Source organism: Pseudonaja textilis, chromosome 2 (assembly GCF_049901715.1).
Source record: "Pseudonaja textilis isolate UNSWEBS1 chromosome 2, rPseTex1.2, whole genome shotgun sequence".
Lineage (NCBI taxonomy): Eukaryota > Metazoa > Chordata > Lepidosauria > Squamata > Elapidae > Pseudonaja > Pseudonaja textilis.
Window position 1 is genome coordinate 81892215 of NC_141991.1, and position 16082 is coordinate 81908296.

At 38.6% G+C, this 16082-nt stretch overlaps 1 protein-coding gene across 3 annotated transcripts in view; it reads right to left on the minus strand.

The window, feature by feature from the left end:
- FGF1 (fibroblast growth factor 1) overlaps positions 1–16082 on the minus strand; it is a 44750-nt gene that overhangs the window by 17139 nt on the left and 11529 nt on the right. The window contains exon 1 of one of the 3 annotated variants that reach the window (XM_087924470.1): positions 12196–12285. The exons of 1 other annotated variant lie outside the window; for it this stretch is intronic. The gene's annotated coding sequence lies outside the window, so the exon portion shown is untranslated. Of the gene's footprint in view, positions 1–11364; positions 11484–12195; positions 12286–16082 lie in introns of those variants that run through there. One more of the 3 variants, XM_087924472.1, reaches the window with a different exon arrangement.

Genomic DNA, 16082 nt, shown 5'->3' on the forward strand with positions numbered 1-16082 from the left:
CATCACTCCAAGAAGCAAGAGCCGAAGACAGAGGCCTGATGATGATGAATGAGACTTCATCGAAACGTTGCCTAGATACTTTGAATCTTACGCGGGAGAAAACCCAAACAACCAAAGATCCACATACAAATACCCGCGAGAACCTCAGAAAACATATATATATATATACATACATACATACATACATACATACATACATACATATATATATATATATATATATACATACACACACACATACATACACACACACAGACAGACAGACAGACACACACACACACTCTATCTCTATGGGCATGTTCATGTATATATATGTACATATACAATTTTATATATGGTACATGAACAGAGATATGATACTGTTATAGCTGCAACAGATGGCCTTAAAATGTATGCATTGCACTCAAATACACTAGCAGTGCATTCTTTGAACATGTGTGTATGTTTGTTCCTGGTTGCTTTTTTTCCCTTAATCTCTTTATAGGTAGGTAGGAAGGAGGCAAATGTAAAACTGAATGTCACAGCAGAATGAATGGCTTAGTAAACAAGCTGAATCAATCCACCAATACCAAAGTTCTACCTGCTTCTTGAAGACAACAGCAAATTAGCTGACAAGGGGGACATCTAGTGTTAACTTGGCTGAAGTGCTATTTTCTTCCAAAAATGATATATTCACTTGATCACAGAAAAGACTCCTAGATCAAGCTGGTGCAGAAATGGCACTAAGTTAAACTTTATCCTGCAGGGGTTCATTTATGGATAAGACAAACTTCAATCAAAAGATATTTCAGACATCTGTGCCTTTACTTTGGAAGGTGGCAGCCACAATTGTGAGATTTATTATTATGCCATTCACAAGAAAAAAGGGCAGTACTCCGATCTTATGATTGTGGGCATTGTCTTGATTTTTTGACTCCTTAGATACCCTCCTGTTCATATACAATAGTACATCAGAAGACAGGTTTTATTTTGGTAAAACCAAGTTCGTTTGCTTGCTTGACAAGTTCTCAAGGAAACAGAACTTTTATAAGAGCTATTCTCCAAAGCACCTGAGGGCAGGACAAGAAGCAATGGGTGGAAACTAATCAAGGAGAGAAGCAACTTAGAACTAAGGAGAAATTTCTTGACAGAACAATTAATCAGTGGAACAACTTGCCTCCAGAAGCTGTGAATGCTCCAACACTGGAAATTTTTAAAAAGATGTTGGATAACCACCTGTCTGAAGTGGTGTAGGGTTTCCTGCTTAGGCAGGAGGTTGGACTAGAAGACCTCCAAGGTCCCTTCCAACTCTGTTATTCTATTCTATTATCAGTGTCCTGCTGTATCAGACTCTTGGTCCATTTGGTGTTCTCACAATGGCTATCCAGCTGCACAAGGAAGGAAGCTCACAGCTTCTCATCAAATGCCCTCCAGAGGCACATGCTGCCATGAAGGATAATTAAATTTGAAAAATAAATGAATACATAAGCTAGCAAGCAAATAAATATTAGCCACTGGATTCTATGACTTGCTCTAACCAGCACCACATCCCATGGCAGCAACTTTCAAACTTTACTTACAAGTTGGATTTAAAAAAAAATCTTCCGGGATTCCATTTCATCTCATTTATGAATTTATTAAATCTGAACATTGTACTTTTCTTAGCACTGCTGAAGATTTTTGTTTCTCCTGCCATGAAACTAAATCCTGATTGGGTATGGAAAGCTCAGATCTCAGTTCTGCAATTGCTGCAGGGCTGACCACAATTGTTTACATGCTTCCCTGCAAGTCCTTTAAAAAAAATGAAGAGACAGTTAACGTAACAAGGAGAAGGAAAACCCTGCAGCCCCTGTCACGTAAGAATCCAGTGCTGGTGATAGTTTTCCAGAACAGAGTGGCTGCTGGATAGGCACGTGTCAGGGAATATGCTTTTAGAAACCTACAACACTCTATTTGTGACATGTGCTGCATAAATCAAGCAGATGACGAATTACATCAAATAACACTTTAAAGAAGAGGAAGGAGGAGGAGTGCATCCTCTCCCCAGTAAAGTGAATTAGGTGCAGTTACACTGTTGTCTTCTTGAGTAGCTGTTTTGGGTTGCCTAATAGCTACTAACTTCATGCACCCCTCCACAATTGCAGTAATGCAGGTTTAAAAATAAAGATCATGTGGTTATTTATGGCCAAGCAGAGGTGGAGGTTATGCAGTGAAAAATAGCTGTGTGAGAGAACCTACAATGAGCTTTTGGCCTACAATGTCTCTCCCATACAGCACAGAAGAGGAAGCAGCCGGGGGGGACAGGGGAACGGACAGGACATTACAAAATAGCTTATTTTTACTCTTAGTAGTAAGGATTAAAATTGAGTAGCATGAAGAAGCTGTAACCCCGTCTGTGTGTGTGTGTGTGTGTGTGTCTCGATCATAAAAGTAACCTGAGAAGAAAACAGAACAAAAATAGGGGGGAAAAATGAGAAGAACTGGATGGGGATGGATCATATTAATTCTGTGCTTGGTGAAGTTTAATTCTGTGTTTACTGATGGGATAATTTTCAGAAGGAAAAAAGATTAATTTCTGTTCCTGAAAAGAAACTGGGTTGAGAAATCTAGCTAGTTCTTGTGTCTATTTGTTCTGGTAATTGGTTTAATGAGCAACAGCCTCATGGTTTCATTGTTTCTTTTTCTATCTGGGGAGGGGTCTTCCTTCATTGCTTTAGTGGTATCTGGCACTGTCCTTTTGGGGATGTACTTCAAAAAGGCAGGATGCAAGTTTGGCACTGATTTTTTTTACTACCTTTCTGGGGGGCATGTGACCTTTCCTTAAATCTGGATGATTTCCTTAGGATATCTTGTGAGATGAGTGAGACCAGCTGGTATCTTTAAGTGGTGCAAATGGATCTAAGGATTGCTTCTCTTGGGTGTGCTCTTTCTGGAGAGCTTAAATGACCTTCCTGCTAAAGGGTTTCACTTTATGAGCAAGAGTTGGCTGCTGATAGTTATCGTTGCATTTTAACTATTTTAATTCCTCAAGGTGCTCTGGCACCCTGCCTGATTTGTAACTCCAGCTTGCAGGTATTTTTAATCTAATGATTGGTATTTAGGGCAGATTTTTGCAAGTAAAGAAGCTTTTTGTATTTTTGTACAGGTAGTCCTTGATTTACAGCAGTTCATTTAGTGACCATTCAAAGTTACAATGGCACTGAAAAAAGTGACATGACTGTTTTTCACACTTACAACTGTTGCAGCATCCCCACTGTCATGAGAAGCCAGGCAAGAACAAGTGCCCCTTGATGTGAGTGATGCCGAGTCGGCCATGCCCACACAGTCACATGATCACCAAGACACACCCACCAACTAAGCCACGTCCACAGAACCAGTTGTTAAAAATTTGAATCCCACCCCTGGGTAAAATGCTCATTGAGATTGTTTCAGGTGCCAAGTACCCAAAATTAGGATTAAAAACAATTGTTCCCTATCCATTTTGAAAAAAACAAGAGTTATATAGTTACTTCTGAAAATGATGGGGCAAAATTTACAAAATTTTAATCTTGTTTGGAACAAGCACAAGATTAAGGTGGTAATGAAAGGTTGCATGTCCATCAATGAACAGCGAAAGCAAGTTGCTATGGGAAACCCGTCAGGATTTATTGGGTGAAACAGGCAATCTATCTGAAAACAAACAAATCTCTCGGACCAGATGGGGTTTTTAGTTAAATATTCTTAATATTGGAAGGTATGATATTTGTGGTCAATATTTCAGATTAATACTTATAACAACATCAAAACCAAATATTTGGAATGAAGCAAGGATTTAATTATAATCCCAGAACTGCACTTGTGGGATGATTTGCTTTTTTGGACTTTTTATCATTAAATCAGAACTGTGAAATCTTATTACTGTAGCTAACTGCCTGAAAAGATTAAATATATATACACAGAGAATATAACCAACCATTTTACTACACACAGATTATTATTAGATAAGATCTGCTATTTATGAATTAAATGAAATTAGTTAATAAAAGTTAACCCTGAAAAGTTTTAAAGGTTTGGCCATGTTGGCTAGGAGTTATTGGCATTGCAGTTTCATTAATTCTAGTGGGGCATCAGATTGGTGAATACCAAATCCTTGCAAGAAACTACAGTAGATCCCAATCCATGCAACAGATAATAGTAGATAAAAATTATAAAATATTTTTGTAATGTAGTAAACTACATCATCAAACAAACCTACTCATAATTCTCATTCAGAGCACAAATGACCAAGTTCAAATTATTCTACTTCGGACACATTATGTGATGATCCAGCTCTCTGGAGAAGGTTCTACAGTAATGCTGTGGAAAGGTAGAAGGAAAAAGAAGAGGTGGATGGATTGAGTTATAGTGGCAATGATTGCACCATTGGAAGAGCTGAAAGATCAGGTTAGGGTCAGGTAATCATGGAGAAAGTCTCTCTTTGTGACCACTAAGAGTTGATAACCACTTGATGGCATGTAACCTCATGAACGACTTTGGCCATCTATTTAATAGATCCATGATTCTCCTGGTTGGCAAAGGTCTCCTGGGAAGTAACAGGAGGCTGGGTTCTAGTGATGGTGATTTCTTCCTTGAAAGAAGAGATTGTTCCCTTCATCTTTTAAAATGGTGTTGGTTCCCTAACCTCAATCATGCTGGGCAATTTTCTTCCACTATCCAACCTTTATTTTTTAGGCAAGTTTATAAGAAAGTGTCACATAACAGCTTCAAGGGATCCTGAATGAAGTGGATTATCAGTCTTACTTTCAGGCCAAGATATGGGACTTAAACAGCATTAAAGATGAAATGTTTCTACTACAGAATAACATTTTAGGCACAAATAGTGAACAGAAATGGAACTGGATACTCTGAAATTAAGGATCATGTCTTTTACTACTCAGGACATGAAAACCAGTGGATAGAAATAAGCAAAGACAATACTCGGATATATAATGCCATTAATGACCAGATAATATTAATTAGATTTTGCAGACAACTCTTTCATATGATCCATTATCCAAAGTCATACTCTGACCATTGATGCAGAAGAAGAGGAGACTGATGAGTTTTTATGGCCAAGTTCAATCCAAAGTTGACAGGATATGCAGTCTGTTTGTGGTTGGATACAGGAATGCCAACATTACATATTTTAAGATATATAGTTCGGGTTATATGGCCTAGGAATCAGGAATGAATCAAGAGAATGACTTATCGGTTTCTGCCAATCTGATGATTTCTTCATTGCTAACAAAACCTTCAAATAAGCAGAATAAAATGTACAGTGTATTACCAGATGGAGCACACAAAATTGAAATGTATTGTATTATTCATACAAGTACATTGAAGAGTTCAGTTAGCAAGGTGTGATCAGGGGCTGACTCTGGAACAGATTGAAATGTATGTTCTTATATAAGTTCCTAGTTCCAAGTTAACCTAAAGCAGCAGAAGAAACCCAACCAGTTTTCATCCTATGATCTTGAGTATGTACCCCCATCCTTTCCAGGACAAAACATCTGTAACTGCTTTGAAGTCTTTTATCAATGTTGTTAATAAAATATCAGAGGAACTGCTGGAAATGATTCTACATCTCTATCAAATCTCCATTTAGCAGCTAGACATCCCAATTCCTGATTCTTCCAATTACTCTACTTCTTACCCAGAGGCTGATTGACAAAGTCATTACAATTACACTTACCATACTTTCAAGATCTAATTAGATTTTGGAAGTCTACACTCTGTTCCTCCATCCTGGGGGAAATTATTTTACTGCTGCCCTTGTCTCTCATTTGAAGGGAGGCTTGTGCCATCAATAACAATAATTTCCTAGTGTCCCAGTCCAATTCACTGCCATCTCCTCCCATTCAAGCCGTTCACCCTCATGAGTTCTTCATTGCCAATAAATAAATCTTCTTTCTCAGTTCTTGAGTAACCTATAAATCCAATTTTAATTCACCGTTCAGTTCTTGCCTCCAATTTTGGAGAAGAAACCCCTTACCAATTTCCCCCACTAACAACAATTAGTACTGTAAAGATTCTATTCAGATTTTCTCCTCTGTACTGTTGAACCCAACACTCAAAAGAATAACCACTGATCTGCAAACAAATCAGTATAGTATGGTCAGCAGAGATTACTGAATCACATAGCGTTCTATTTTTAGAGCCGTGTCATTTTCTGACTTTTTAGGAAGGCTTTCACATTTCAAAGAAGGATTCTATGTGGCCCATCTGCATTTTTAAACAAATACCACAATAGCTGCATAAGCAAAACTTTACTGTCTCATATGGAAAAGCTCTCCCTGCTAATTCCTGATGAAAAGCAGCAGGCGGAGGAGTGATTTTCTTTTTCTTTCTCTCAATAAGAATCTGTTAGAAGATGGCATATCAATGTTTCCGCTGATGTAGGAATTTGCCTAACTTGTAGTTCAGAGAACCGGCAAATACCACCTCTGACTGAAGATTTTACAGTATCCTTCCCCTGCCACACCCACCAAGCCACACCCACAGAACCGGTAGTAAAAAAAATTGAATCCCACCACTGATTGGTACCCTGTGGATATATTGGCCTAGAATTCCTAGCAACTTCAGCCAGCACTGAACAGAGAGCACCAGAATAGAAGACCAACATTATTTCCTACCTACTTTTAGTTTACCTGGTTTCCAGAAAATTTTATTCAGGGAAAATTTGGTAGTTAGCAATAGCAATAGCACTTAGACTTTTATACCTCTTCTTAGTGCTTTACAGCCCTCTGTAAGCAGTTCATCAAGTCAGCATATTGCCCTCAACAATCTGGGTCCTCTTTTTACCAACCAAAGGATGAAAGGCTGAGTCAACCTTGAGCTGGTTAGGATCAAACTCCTGGAGTGAGCAGTGAGCTAGCCTGCAATACTGCATTCTAATCACTGTGCCACCATAACTGTTACAACATTATAAAATCACAAAATATATTTCTCAGCAGAAGTGGTATTCAGCAGGTTCTGACCAGTTCTGGAGAACTGGTAGCGGAAATTTTGAGTAGCTCGGAAAACCAGCAAATACCACCTCTGAATGGCTCCTCCCTCAACTATTCTCTGCCTCCCGAGTCCCAGCTGATGGGCTGGGTCTTCTTGTGTTACCCTGCACAGGAGAACAGAGCTGGAAAGCAGGTTAGTGGGCAGCGGGGGGGAATGGGGATTTTGTAGTAACCTTCCCCCAGGAGTGGGGAGGGAATGGAAATTTTACAGTATCCTTCCCCTGCCATGCCAATCAAGCCATGCCCACAGAACCAGTAGTAAAAAAATTTGAATCCCACCACTGTTTCTCTGGGTATGTCTCTTAGGAGGAAAAGATAAATAAGCAAGAACCCAAGGCCCCAAATATTGATATTTCCAAATGGGCATGTATGTTGGTTTCTATACCTTAAAGGTAAGAGCCAGTTTAATGTTGTGGTTAAGACATCAGGCTAGAAGGAGGAATACTGTGAGTTCTATTTCTGTCCTAGGCACAAAGCCAGGTGGGTGTTTTGAGTAAATCTCTCACTCTCAGCCCTAGGAAGGAGGCAATAGCAAACCAGTTCTGAAAAACCTTGCCAAGAAAACTGCGGGGACTTGTCTCTCAGAATTGGACAAAACTGAACAGAAGGGAAAAAAAATATTCTATGTCCTCATCTTCAGTTTAGCTCCGGGTAACTGCTCCCATGCCAGGTTTATCAGCGTTAACAGATTTACTAGCTATCTGAAACCTAGTTAGTATTCAGAACATTCTCATCCAGGCAGAGTCAACATATTTTTATCACACACTGTAGATTACCATAGAGAAAAAATATTTACATAATTTCCATTCATTATTTCAATGGCACCTTTTCAATACCCTGAGTGGCACAGTGTTAAAAGTGCAGCATTTCAGGGAAACTCTGCCCACACCCTGGAGCTTGATCCTGACAGGGGCTCCAGGTTGGTTCAGCCTTCCAAAGTCAGCAAAATGACCCAGATTGTTGGGGGCAATATGCTGACGTAAACTGCCCAAAGAGTGCTGTAAAATGCTATGAGGTCGTATAAAAGCCTAAATGCTATTGCTATTGCTTATTACCACACTAACACCACTAAACACTAAAAGATAAGACAGACTCATTTGGTTTGGCTTAATATGAAAGACATTACCCAACCATGGTTATTAATAAGCAATATTTAGGACTCAGTGCCTTGTGCAAAGCCAACCAATTCTTATGGCATCAACCCACCTTATGGTAACATGGGTGGCTGATAAATGTTATAAATAAATAAAATATAAATAAATAAATTTCTGGTTATTATAATATCTGCCCCTATTCAGTCAGAATATCATGCTTTTATAGATGACTTCTGGTGGATTTACTTCCTTCCTTCCTTCCTTACTTACTTACTATGTTGCACATTTCACTATCCAGGTAAAATTAGGATAGGGAAGCAAAACCCTCTTAATTCTGCTTGCTATCTCAATGGTATCCTGGATTGCTGCAAGGATTGGAAGTCCAGGCTCTGTTCTGCAGGAGCTCTTTTTCTTCCTAAGAGGGCAGATCCAGTTAGTGGAAGCATGGTGAGAGGTTGGGCCTACAATCTTCTGCATTGGTAGTGCTGCAGAAGTTTCCCCTATCTATGTAAATAGGAATAGCAATAGCACTTAGACTTATATAACGCTTTACAATGCTTTACAGCCCTCTCCAAGTCATTGACAGAGTCAGCATATTGGCCACAACTCTGCACTGATGATGTTACCTTGTTAGTGAAACATCTGCAAGAAAACAAGCAAGCTCAGAGAACACCAAGGACTCCTCATTTCAACCTTGAGCTACATTCCTTTATTGGTGCCCCCAACAATGTGGGTCCTCATTTTACCAACCTCAGAAGGATGGAAGACTGAGTCAACCTTGAGCCAATAAGGATCGAACTCCTGGTAGTGGGCAGAGTTAGCCTGCAATAGTGCATTCTAACCACTGCAGCACCATGGCCCCAATAAAGCCACTGAGGGAGGGCATCTGCTGACTCAGGGTCAGGCAGCTGTCTGTGTAAACATGGGCCAAGGTGGAGATGGGGTTAAGATTCTGCCCTTATGCTTCAAGGCTGTGGATGGCCTAAATGGGGAGAACTTGGTTTAGAGCAGGGGTCTCAAACACAATTTACCTGGGGGCCGCTGGAGGCAGAGTCTGGGTGAGGCTGGGCCGCACGTAGAAGTGTTTAGCCAGCTAGCGACGCATGGAGAACGCACTAATATCATACTTTCATATCACGGTGGGGGCCACAGGATATCGTCCTGCGGGCCGCAAATGGCCTGCGGGCTGCGAGAATGAGACCTCTGGTTTAGAGTTAATCTCAGCAAGATGGTTTTCAAGGCAGAGGTCTTTTTTATTCTGGATAGATTCTGTCTATGGCTCTGGATGAGATTATGCCCCCTCAAATAGATTTTTAAAAATTGATTCTATGCCATTAAGTTAATATTAAGCCTTAGAGACTCCCCAGAGGGATTTTTCTCCAAGACCTCTATTTAGAGGTGGCTTTTAAGGTGAGGAAACTCAGTTCTGCTTGAAGGAAATAAGGAGTAACTGTATCTCAGAATGTTTTTATTGAGATTTATCTTGTGTTCCAATTATGAAGTTTCCTGCGATCACGAGGCTTTTCTGACAGTCCATTCGTGCTCTGACTGCCATATACCTTTTGCTCACTGCACTGGGACTCTCCCTGAAGTTCACCTGGAAACTGCAAGTGGTCCTGAAAATAATACCTCAAGCACTTAGGGATCGAAAATAATGTATTATGTTATACTCTGCTTTGAGAACTTCCCTGTCTACTGGTTTGCTTCCAGGTGCAATCCAATGCACAGATTATCACCTTTAGATCCATCCATAGTCAGGACCTGAATAGTTGAAAGACTGTCTTCCCTATTGCCTATCTTTTGAAATCTGGAAAAGGGGGCTTCCTCAGAATTCCTACTTTTAAGGATTGTTACTTTCGGGGATCCAGATCAAGCCTTGTAAAAATTCTGTTCTCTTTCTCAGGAAAAAGTTATCAGATGCCACCCGACTCTGTTAGTTTTTCATAAAGCCATTGTTTCAGCAAGTCTGTAGATCCTGAAGGGTTAGTCTTGTCTCGCCATATACATTATTGTGTATATGGATTATAGTTCTTCCTTGTCACTGGGAAACGCAGCTGTTACATTATGTTCTTGTTTTTAATCTTATTAATGCTTTGGTGGTCTTACGTCTCTCATATATGAACTGGCTGCCTTATAAGCTTGGTAAAATTAATTAATTACATGCAAACTATAGTGAAGCAAATAATAGTTCATAGCATAATAAGGCAATTTTATTTCCCCCAGTATCACACAGGAGAAGATTGCCTCATTGGAAGCGTGTTACATGTCAACTTCTACAATTCCTAGACAGCATTAACCTGAACCTTCATAACAATATAATGCAAAAAGGATCAAATATACTTAAATGTTATTATTATTATTCACACCTTATTTGTATTTAGCAAAAGGCAATCACTACATATTGTTAGACATTCAAGCTATGTAAAGGTTAAAGTAAAATGGCCCTATCTGTAACTGTGTTTAATTACAATAAAATCTAGACCTTTTTACTTGCTTTTTTCTTTCACCAACTCAAATAAAATAATATCTGAAAACAAACGCAAAACAACAAATCATAAATTATGCAAGAAGTAGTATGAAGTAGTATGAAGTGGAAGCATCAGTGGAAGCATGAAGTGGAAGCATCAGCTAGTTCTATTATTTGTTTTTAGCTGCATATAATCTAGAAGAATGTAGTTTTATAGAGTGCTACAAGCAGAGCAAAACAAGCACTATAGCTTAAGCAGGTCAATGCATAGTGGCTGTACTCCATTAGAATCAAAAGATAGTTTAGCAGATAGTTTCTCAGCTGTATCCAGTTTCTGGCTTTTTCAGGAGATACATCTAGATATCCAGAGGCTGGCTCTGGATTTGTCTTCAAAGTTATTGATGCAGCTTCACTTATATAGAAGTAAAATAGAATATAAGAATGACAGGGAAGCATCTCTTTATATGTCCCGATTAATTCCTATGCTCTGATCTACTTTTTCCTTTGTTACCAAAACCTTAAGAGAATGCAAGGAATGTGGTGTAATCTTTTTCTTTGGAAGCAGTTCAGTACTTCTCTCCTTCCACAAAAGGAGAAGCAATTCTGTCTGCTATCTTTCTAGAGCTACTTCATGCATAATTAAGATAGTTTAGATACCTGAAGAGACAATGGAAGGCTCTTGACTTCTGTAAGGCAAAGCATTTTGTTGCAATATTCCATGTCAAACCTTTGTTATGCTCTCCTTGGAATCAATCCACAAAAACCTTTCCTTCCCCAGCCATGACAGATGTTTGCTTACCTGGTGACAAGGGACTCACAGAAAGGCTCCTATGTATGAATTGTCTGCTTCGGTTCAGCATTTAACAGCAGGTCTGACCCAACCAATCTGCTGATCTAGAAAGAGTTGACTGAATAGACTGACTCATCTATGGAGAGAGAGAGAGAGAGAGACAAAGAGAGAGAGACAGAGACAGAGAAAGAGGCAGAAAAAAACAGAGACAGAGAAGAAGCAAGGAGGAAGACCCTGTCTACATATTTTACTTCTGGGTTCTCTTAGAACATATGTTAAGACATTGCTTTATAACTACCAGGCAGGTTTCTTCTATGTAGGCAATTGAAATAGGAACAGTGAGACAAGTCTATTGGGGCTTGCAACATTTATGCCTGGTGAATAACTTAATACTGAAATGATAGCTAGGATTGGCCCTTAGTTCTGAAGGAGAGTTGTTCACTATCTGTAGACTGCAGCAGAAGAATAAATTATGGCTTATTGAGTTGCAGGGGGAAAAAAGCTATTGGCCTTCTTCCCCTGTTTTCTGAGTAATCATGTGTCCAAGCAAGCCACATCAAATCATGTTATCATTGCTCAAACCTCTTTGGTTTAAAATGGAAAGTGTCATTAGTCACTACAGCCAACAAAAGACATCAAACAGATGGGCAGTGACCTACCACAACAAATGAATCATTCTGACCTGTTCCCCAGACACACACTCTTGCCTCTGTACCTGAGAGCGTTCAAAAGACACCATTTGGGCAGGTAGGAACCACTTTGGATTTCAGCAAAAGGCAATGCAGAAAATTCTATACAAAGTAAGTGACCATGTGAATATTGATTAGATACTGTACTTACATCAAGGAAATCCAGATTCAGGATTTCTGTTGTTAGCTAAATAGTTACACTTAGACCTGTTACTATATCTCAGCTGCAAGGAGGAATGATATGCTAATGTTGTTTGGAAAAAGTTCTTTGGTCCAAAGTGCTTTGAACAACTTTGGAGTTTGGACAAAGTTCCATGGCAAAGTTGTTTTTGGACGAAGAACAGATATTGCCTCATTAATGTCATAAGAGAAAAGAAGAAGAAAGTTAACATCTGTTAGACTCCAAACCAATTTTCTGCGATGGGATACTTTGGACCCCAACAGATCCTACGTTTTAATCAAATTTGCCCAGGAGGTCTTCCAACCTTCAAGAGAGCTTTTCAAGACACACAGCAGGAAAGTCTAGTGATTCTCTCTACATTTTCTCTCTGGCACTGAGCATTCTTAGCTCTAACACTGAAGAAATAAAGGCTGAGGTATTTCCTGCAAGGAAAGAAATGGGTTTCTGAATTCTTCCTCTGGAGTCGTGGTATTCTAAGTAACCCCAAAGAAGAAAATTTAATGAATCATTTAGCCTCTGGGTTTCTGCCCAAGGGTTATTGCATTGCCATTTGTGATATGTGACATGGAATCTGGCTCAATGTCCAAAGAAGTTAATCTTTATATATTTTTTCAATTATTTCTTATGAAACTTCTAACGATTCTAGATTGTTATCTGGTTGTTAAACGTTTTCTGGGAATATTACTATTTTATTTCATTATCATTTTTGTGATAATTGCTAAGCAAAGTGATCATGTTTTGACAGTATTTTGATTTGGAAGGTCTGGGTTTTGAAATATTCTGAATCAGAAATTGACTCCCTGTGTAGTGAATTGGGCCAGATATTCCCATCACTTTCCTTTGTCTTGTCTGCTTCTTCTTATTTTCTTTTTCTTTTTCTACATGTACATAAATGTCAGACCACAAAAGCAATACAACTCAGGTTTGTTTGGTGTTTTCTGCAGGTGTGGCTTCCGTAGCATAAAAATCCTGCCCTGAATTACCTCCTACAAAAGCAGTTAGCCATTTCCTCCTGCTCCATATTGCAGGAAAATAAGCTCATACAAAAACAGCAATCACCTCTGGACCGAGGCAGGGCATTGAATAGGTTTATTTCACTATGCCGTTTTTAGATACCATTCTGTCCCTTTTCCTCTGCTTCGTTTTTTAGGCCTGCCTGAAAATATAAATAATGGCCAGTTATTTGTGGTCAGCAAATCAGCCACTCATTTAGAATTTAACCTGTACATTGAGACCAGAGCTTGAAACAGGATATATTTAATTTCCAGGTGTTTGTTGCTCTGCTAATGCTGTCAAAAAAACAACTAATGTCCAAATAGAGCCAAAATGAGAAGTATCACATTTTCTCCTCATCTCCATTTTCAAAAGACAAGATCTGGTATTAGATCTAGTCTTCAGATTCTATTTCTCACGCTAAGGACCCAAGACATGGAGAATGGGCGTTATTTGAGCCTAAAGTTTTAGGACAGCCTGACCTAACTAAAATACTGTTATCATGAGGAATAGAGGCTAAATCATGTTCGCAGACATCCTTCTGCAGATCTGGGACATAGAAACAATTAACCATGAGTTATTATATTATTATTTCTGCAGGCTATTCAAAATCATCCTATCTTATCTCTGCTGCGTCAATATCCAAAAAGAACAGAGAATTATGACGCAAATTTTCCCTCTGGAAAAAGGTGATACAAAGATGGACACAGTTTCCCTCCCTTTTTTTAATTCTACCTTGATGGTCTCGGCTGTTTGCTGAGCAAAATAAAATGAGGTTGTTTGGAAGACAAGGTACTACAGAACAGATGGAGAAGATACTCCTTTTCAACTACTTTTAGATATTTTAAACTTGTTGCAGATAACCTAATACATAAAACATTCTCTTACTTTTAATATATAAAAACCATCAGTGTGTAAACATGAGGGTACACATTCCAAACAAAGGCTGGATTCAAACAACACAATAAACATCAAAACAAAAGAAACAATACATATGATGACTTAGTGTAATATGTGAACCCAGTCAACGAGTGTCCCAAACTGTTCTCTAATACATGGAATGTGCTAAAACTATGACTTTTAGACACAAAGCAATTGGGCTTCTTTAGGCGACATGTACAAAGCGGTCCCAAATTACTTTTGCCAAGGAAAGTGGAAAGCTCTCTGAGGACACAAGCAGCATGGGATATGGTCAGGGATGGAGGGAATGGAGATCTTCAAGCGCAATGTATAAGCAATTTAAAATTTTAAATCCTGAAAATGATCTCAGAATTAAAAACGGAAAGTAACAGTGAAGAAAAACTACTAAATGCATTGCAGAATTCTGATCTATTGCTAACAAATGATGATGATGATGATGATGATGATGATGATGATGATGATGATGATAGCATTACTAGAAGGATTAATTCAGAATTTAGCAATGAATACAGCGAGGGAAAAAAAGGGTACATGTGTAGTGTTTGTTAGGGTTAGGGTACTGATAATTTTCACTCGTTTCATTTTTACTCACTGGTCCTTGCATCTTTATTTTATAGCAAATACCTCTCCTACTTCTTTGTAACCTATAATGGGATAGGAATAAATATATCTCCTGAAATAATTGTCTTATAAGAAGGTAGCCCCTTTGCAGAACACAATGACTACATCAGATAGAAAATGAAATTATGTAGCTTGTTGATAGGGTATGGGGCAGTGGCTTTCTCTGAGCACAAAATACTCATAGAAATGCTTAGGAGAGAAAAATTGAGGAGGAGGTGCTGTACACATGAATTTCCAGAGGAAGAGATAGGATATAACCAAAATATATAAATAAAAATGATTGTATAGACCACGAATTACTTCTCTGGTACTATTTTGATATCAATATTAGAGCACAAAAGAGCAACAATAACCTGAAAAATGCAAATATTTTGAATGTTTAAATCTAGAAATACTCAAGCTTATATATAGTCATGTTATGCTTAAAGGGAAGCTTGGTGTTTCGGTTGAAAAAAATATCCATAGACATGTGATGTCAATTGAGAAATACTATTTAACTTTTTAAAACTTATTTTTTTTATTTTGCTGAAGTATCACTTTTTTCTCTACCCTGGACACATTCCATGAATTCCAAACTCTTCATTCCTCTTTTCCTGAGTTAATTCCTTGTTCTTTTTTTTTTTAGTAATGGAAATATAATATGGGAAGGAAGGTTCAGCAAAGGATGTGTATTTGGCAAATTAAAATAAGTGGGGAAAATCTGTATTTATGAATGGGAATGGGAATTGCTTTTACAAAACATGGCTCTGCATTGAATTTTTAAAAATTAGTTGTTGACTTGAAGATTGTGTTTTCTCATTTTCTTAGTGTTAGTCATAGAAGCTGCAGTGACCCCCATTCTCTTGACCAAAACAAACACTGACAGACACCTCCACAAAAAGCAAAAGAGTAAATGAAGGGTTTTCAGTATTCTAACACCGGACAACAAAATTATAAGCTTGAGTTGCCAGTACTTTTAGTACTGGGTCCTTTTATAATTAAATCCTGTAAATGGATGCAATGCATCTTGTCACTTATGAAATAGGCTGTTCTGCAAATAGAAATTCCCTCCTGGGACTCTAGGCTGTGTTCGATTCCCCACCTCTTGCTGCAACATCCAAGTTATATATAGTCATATCTAGAAACAAACGTAAGGGTGTTGTGGCAAAAATGGAACAGGGATAATGGGAAAGGGTTATGCATTCATCTCTTTGAGCCTTTCTTTCTTGCTAAACAAATCAGGCTAAAAACTGGGAGGCCATGAGTTCTATAGATCAGTCTTTGGGAGTCCTTGGGCCAGTCTATCTCTCTCATCTCTTCTGAAACCACTTCTGAAATCTTGC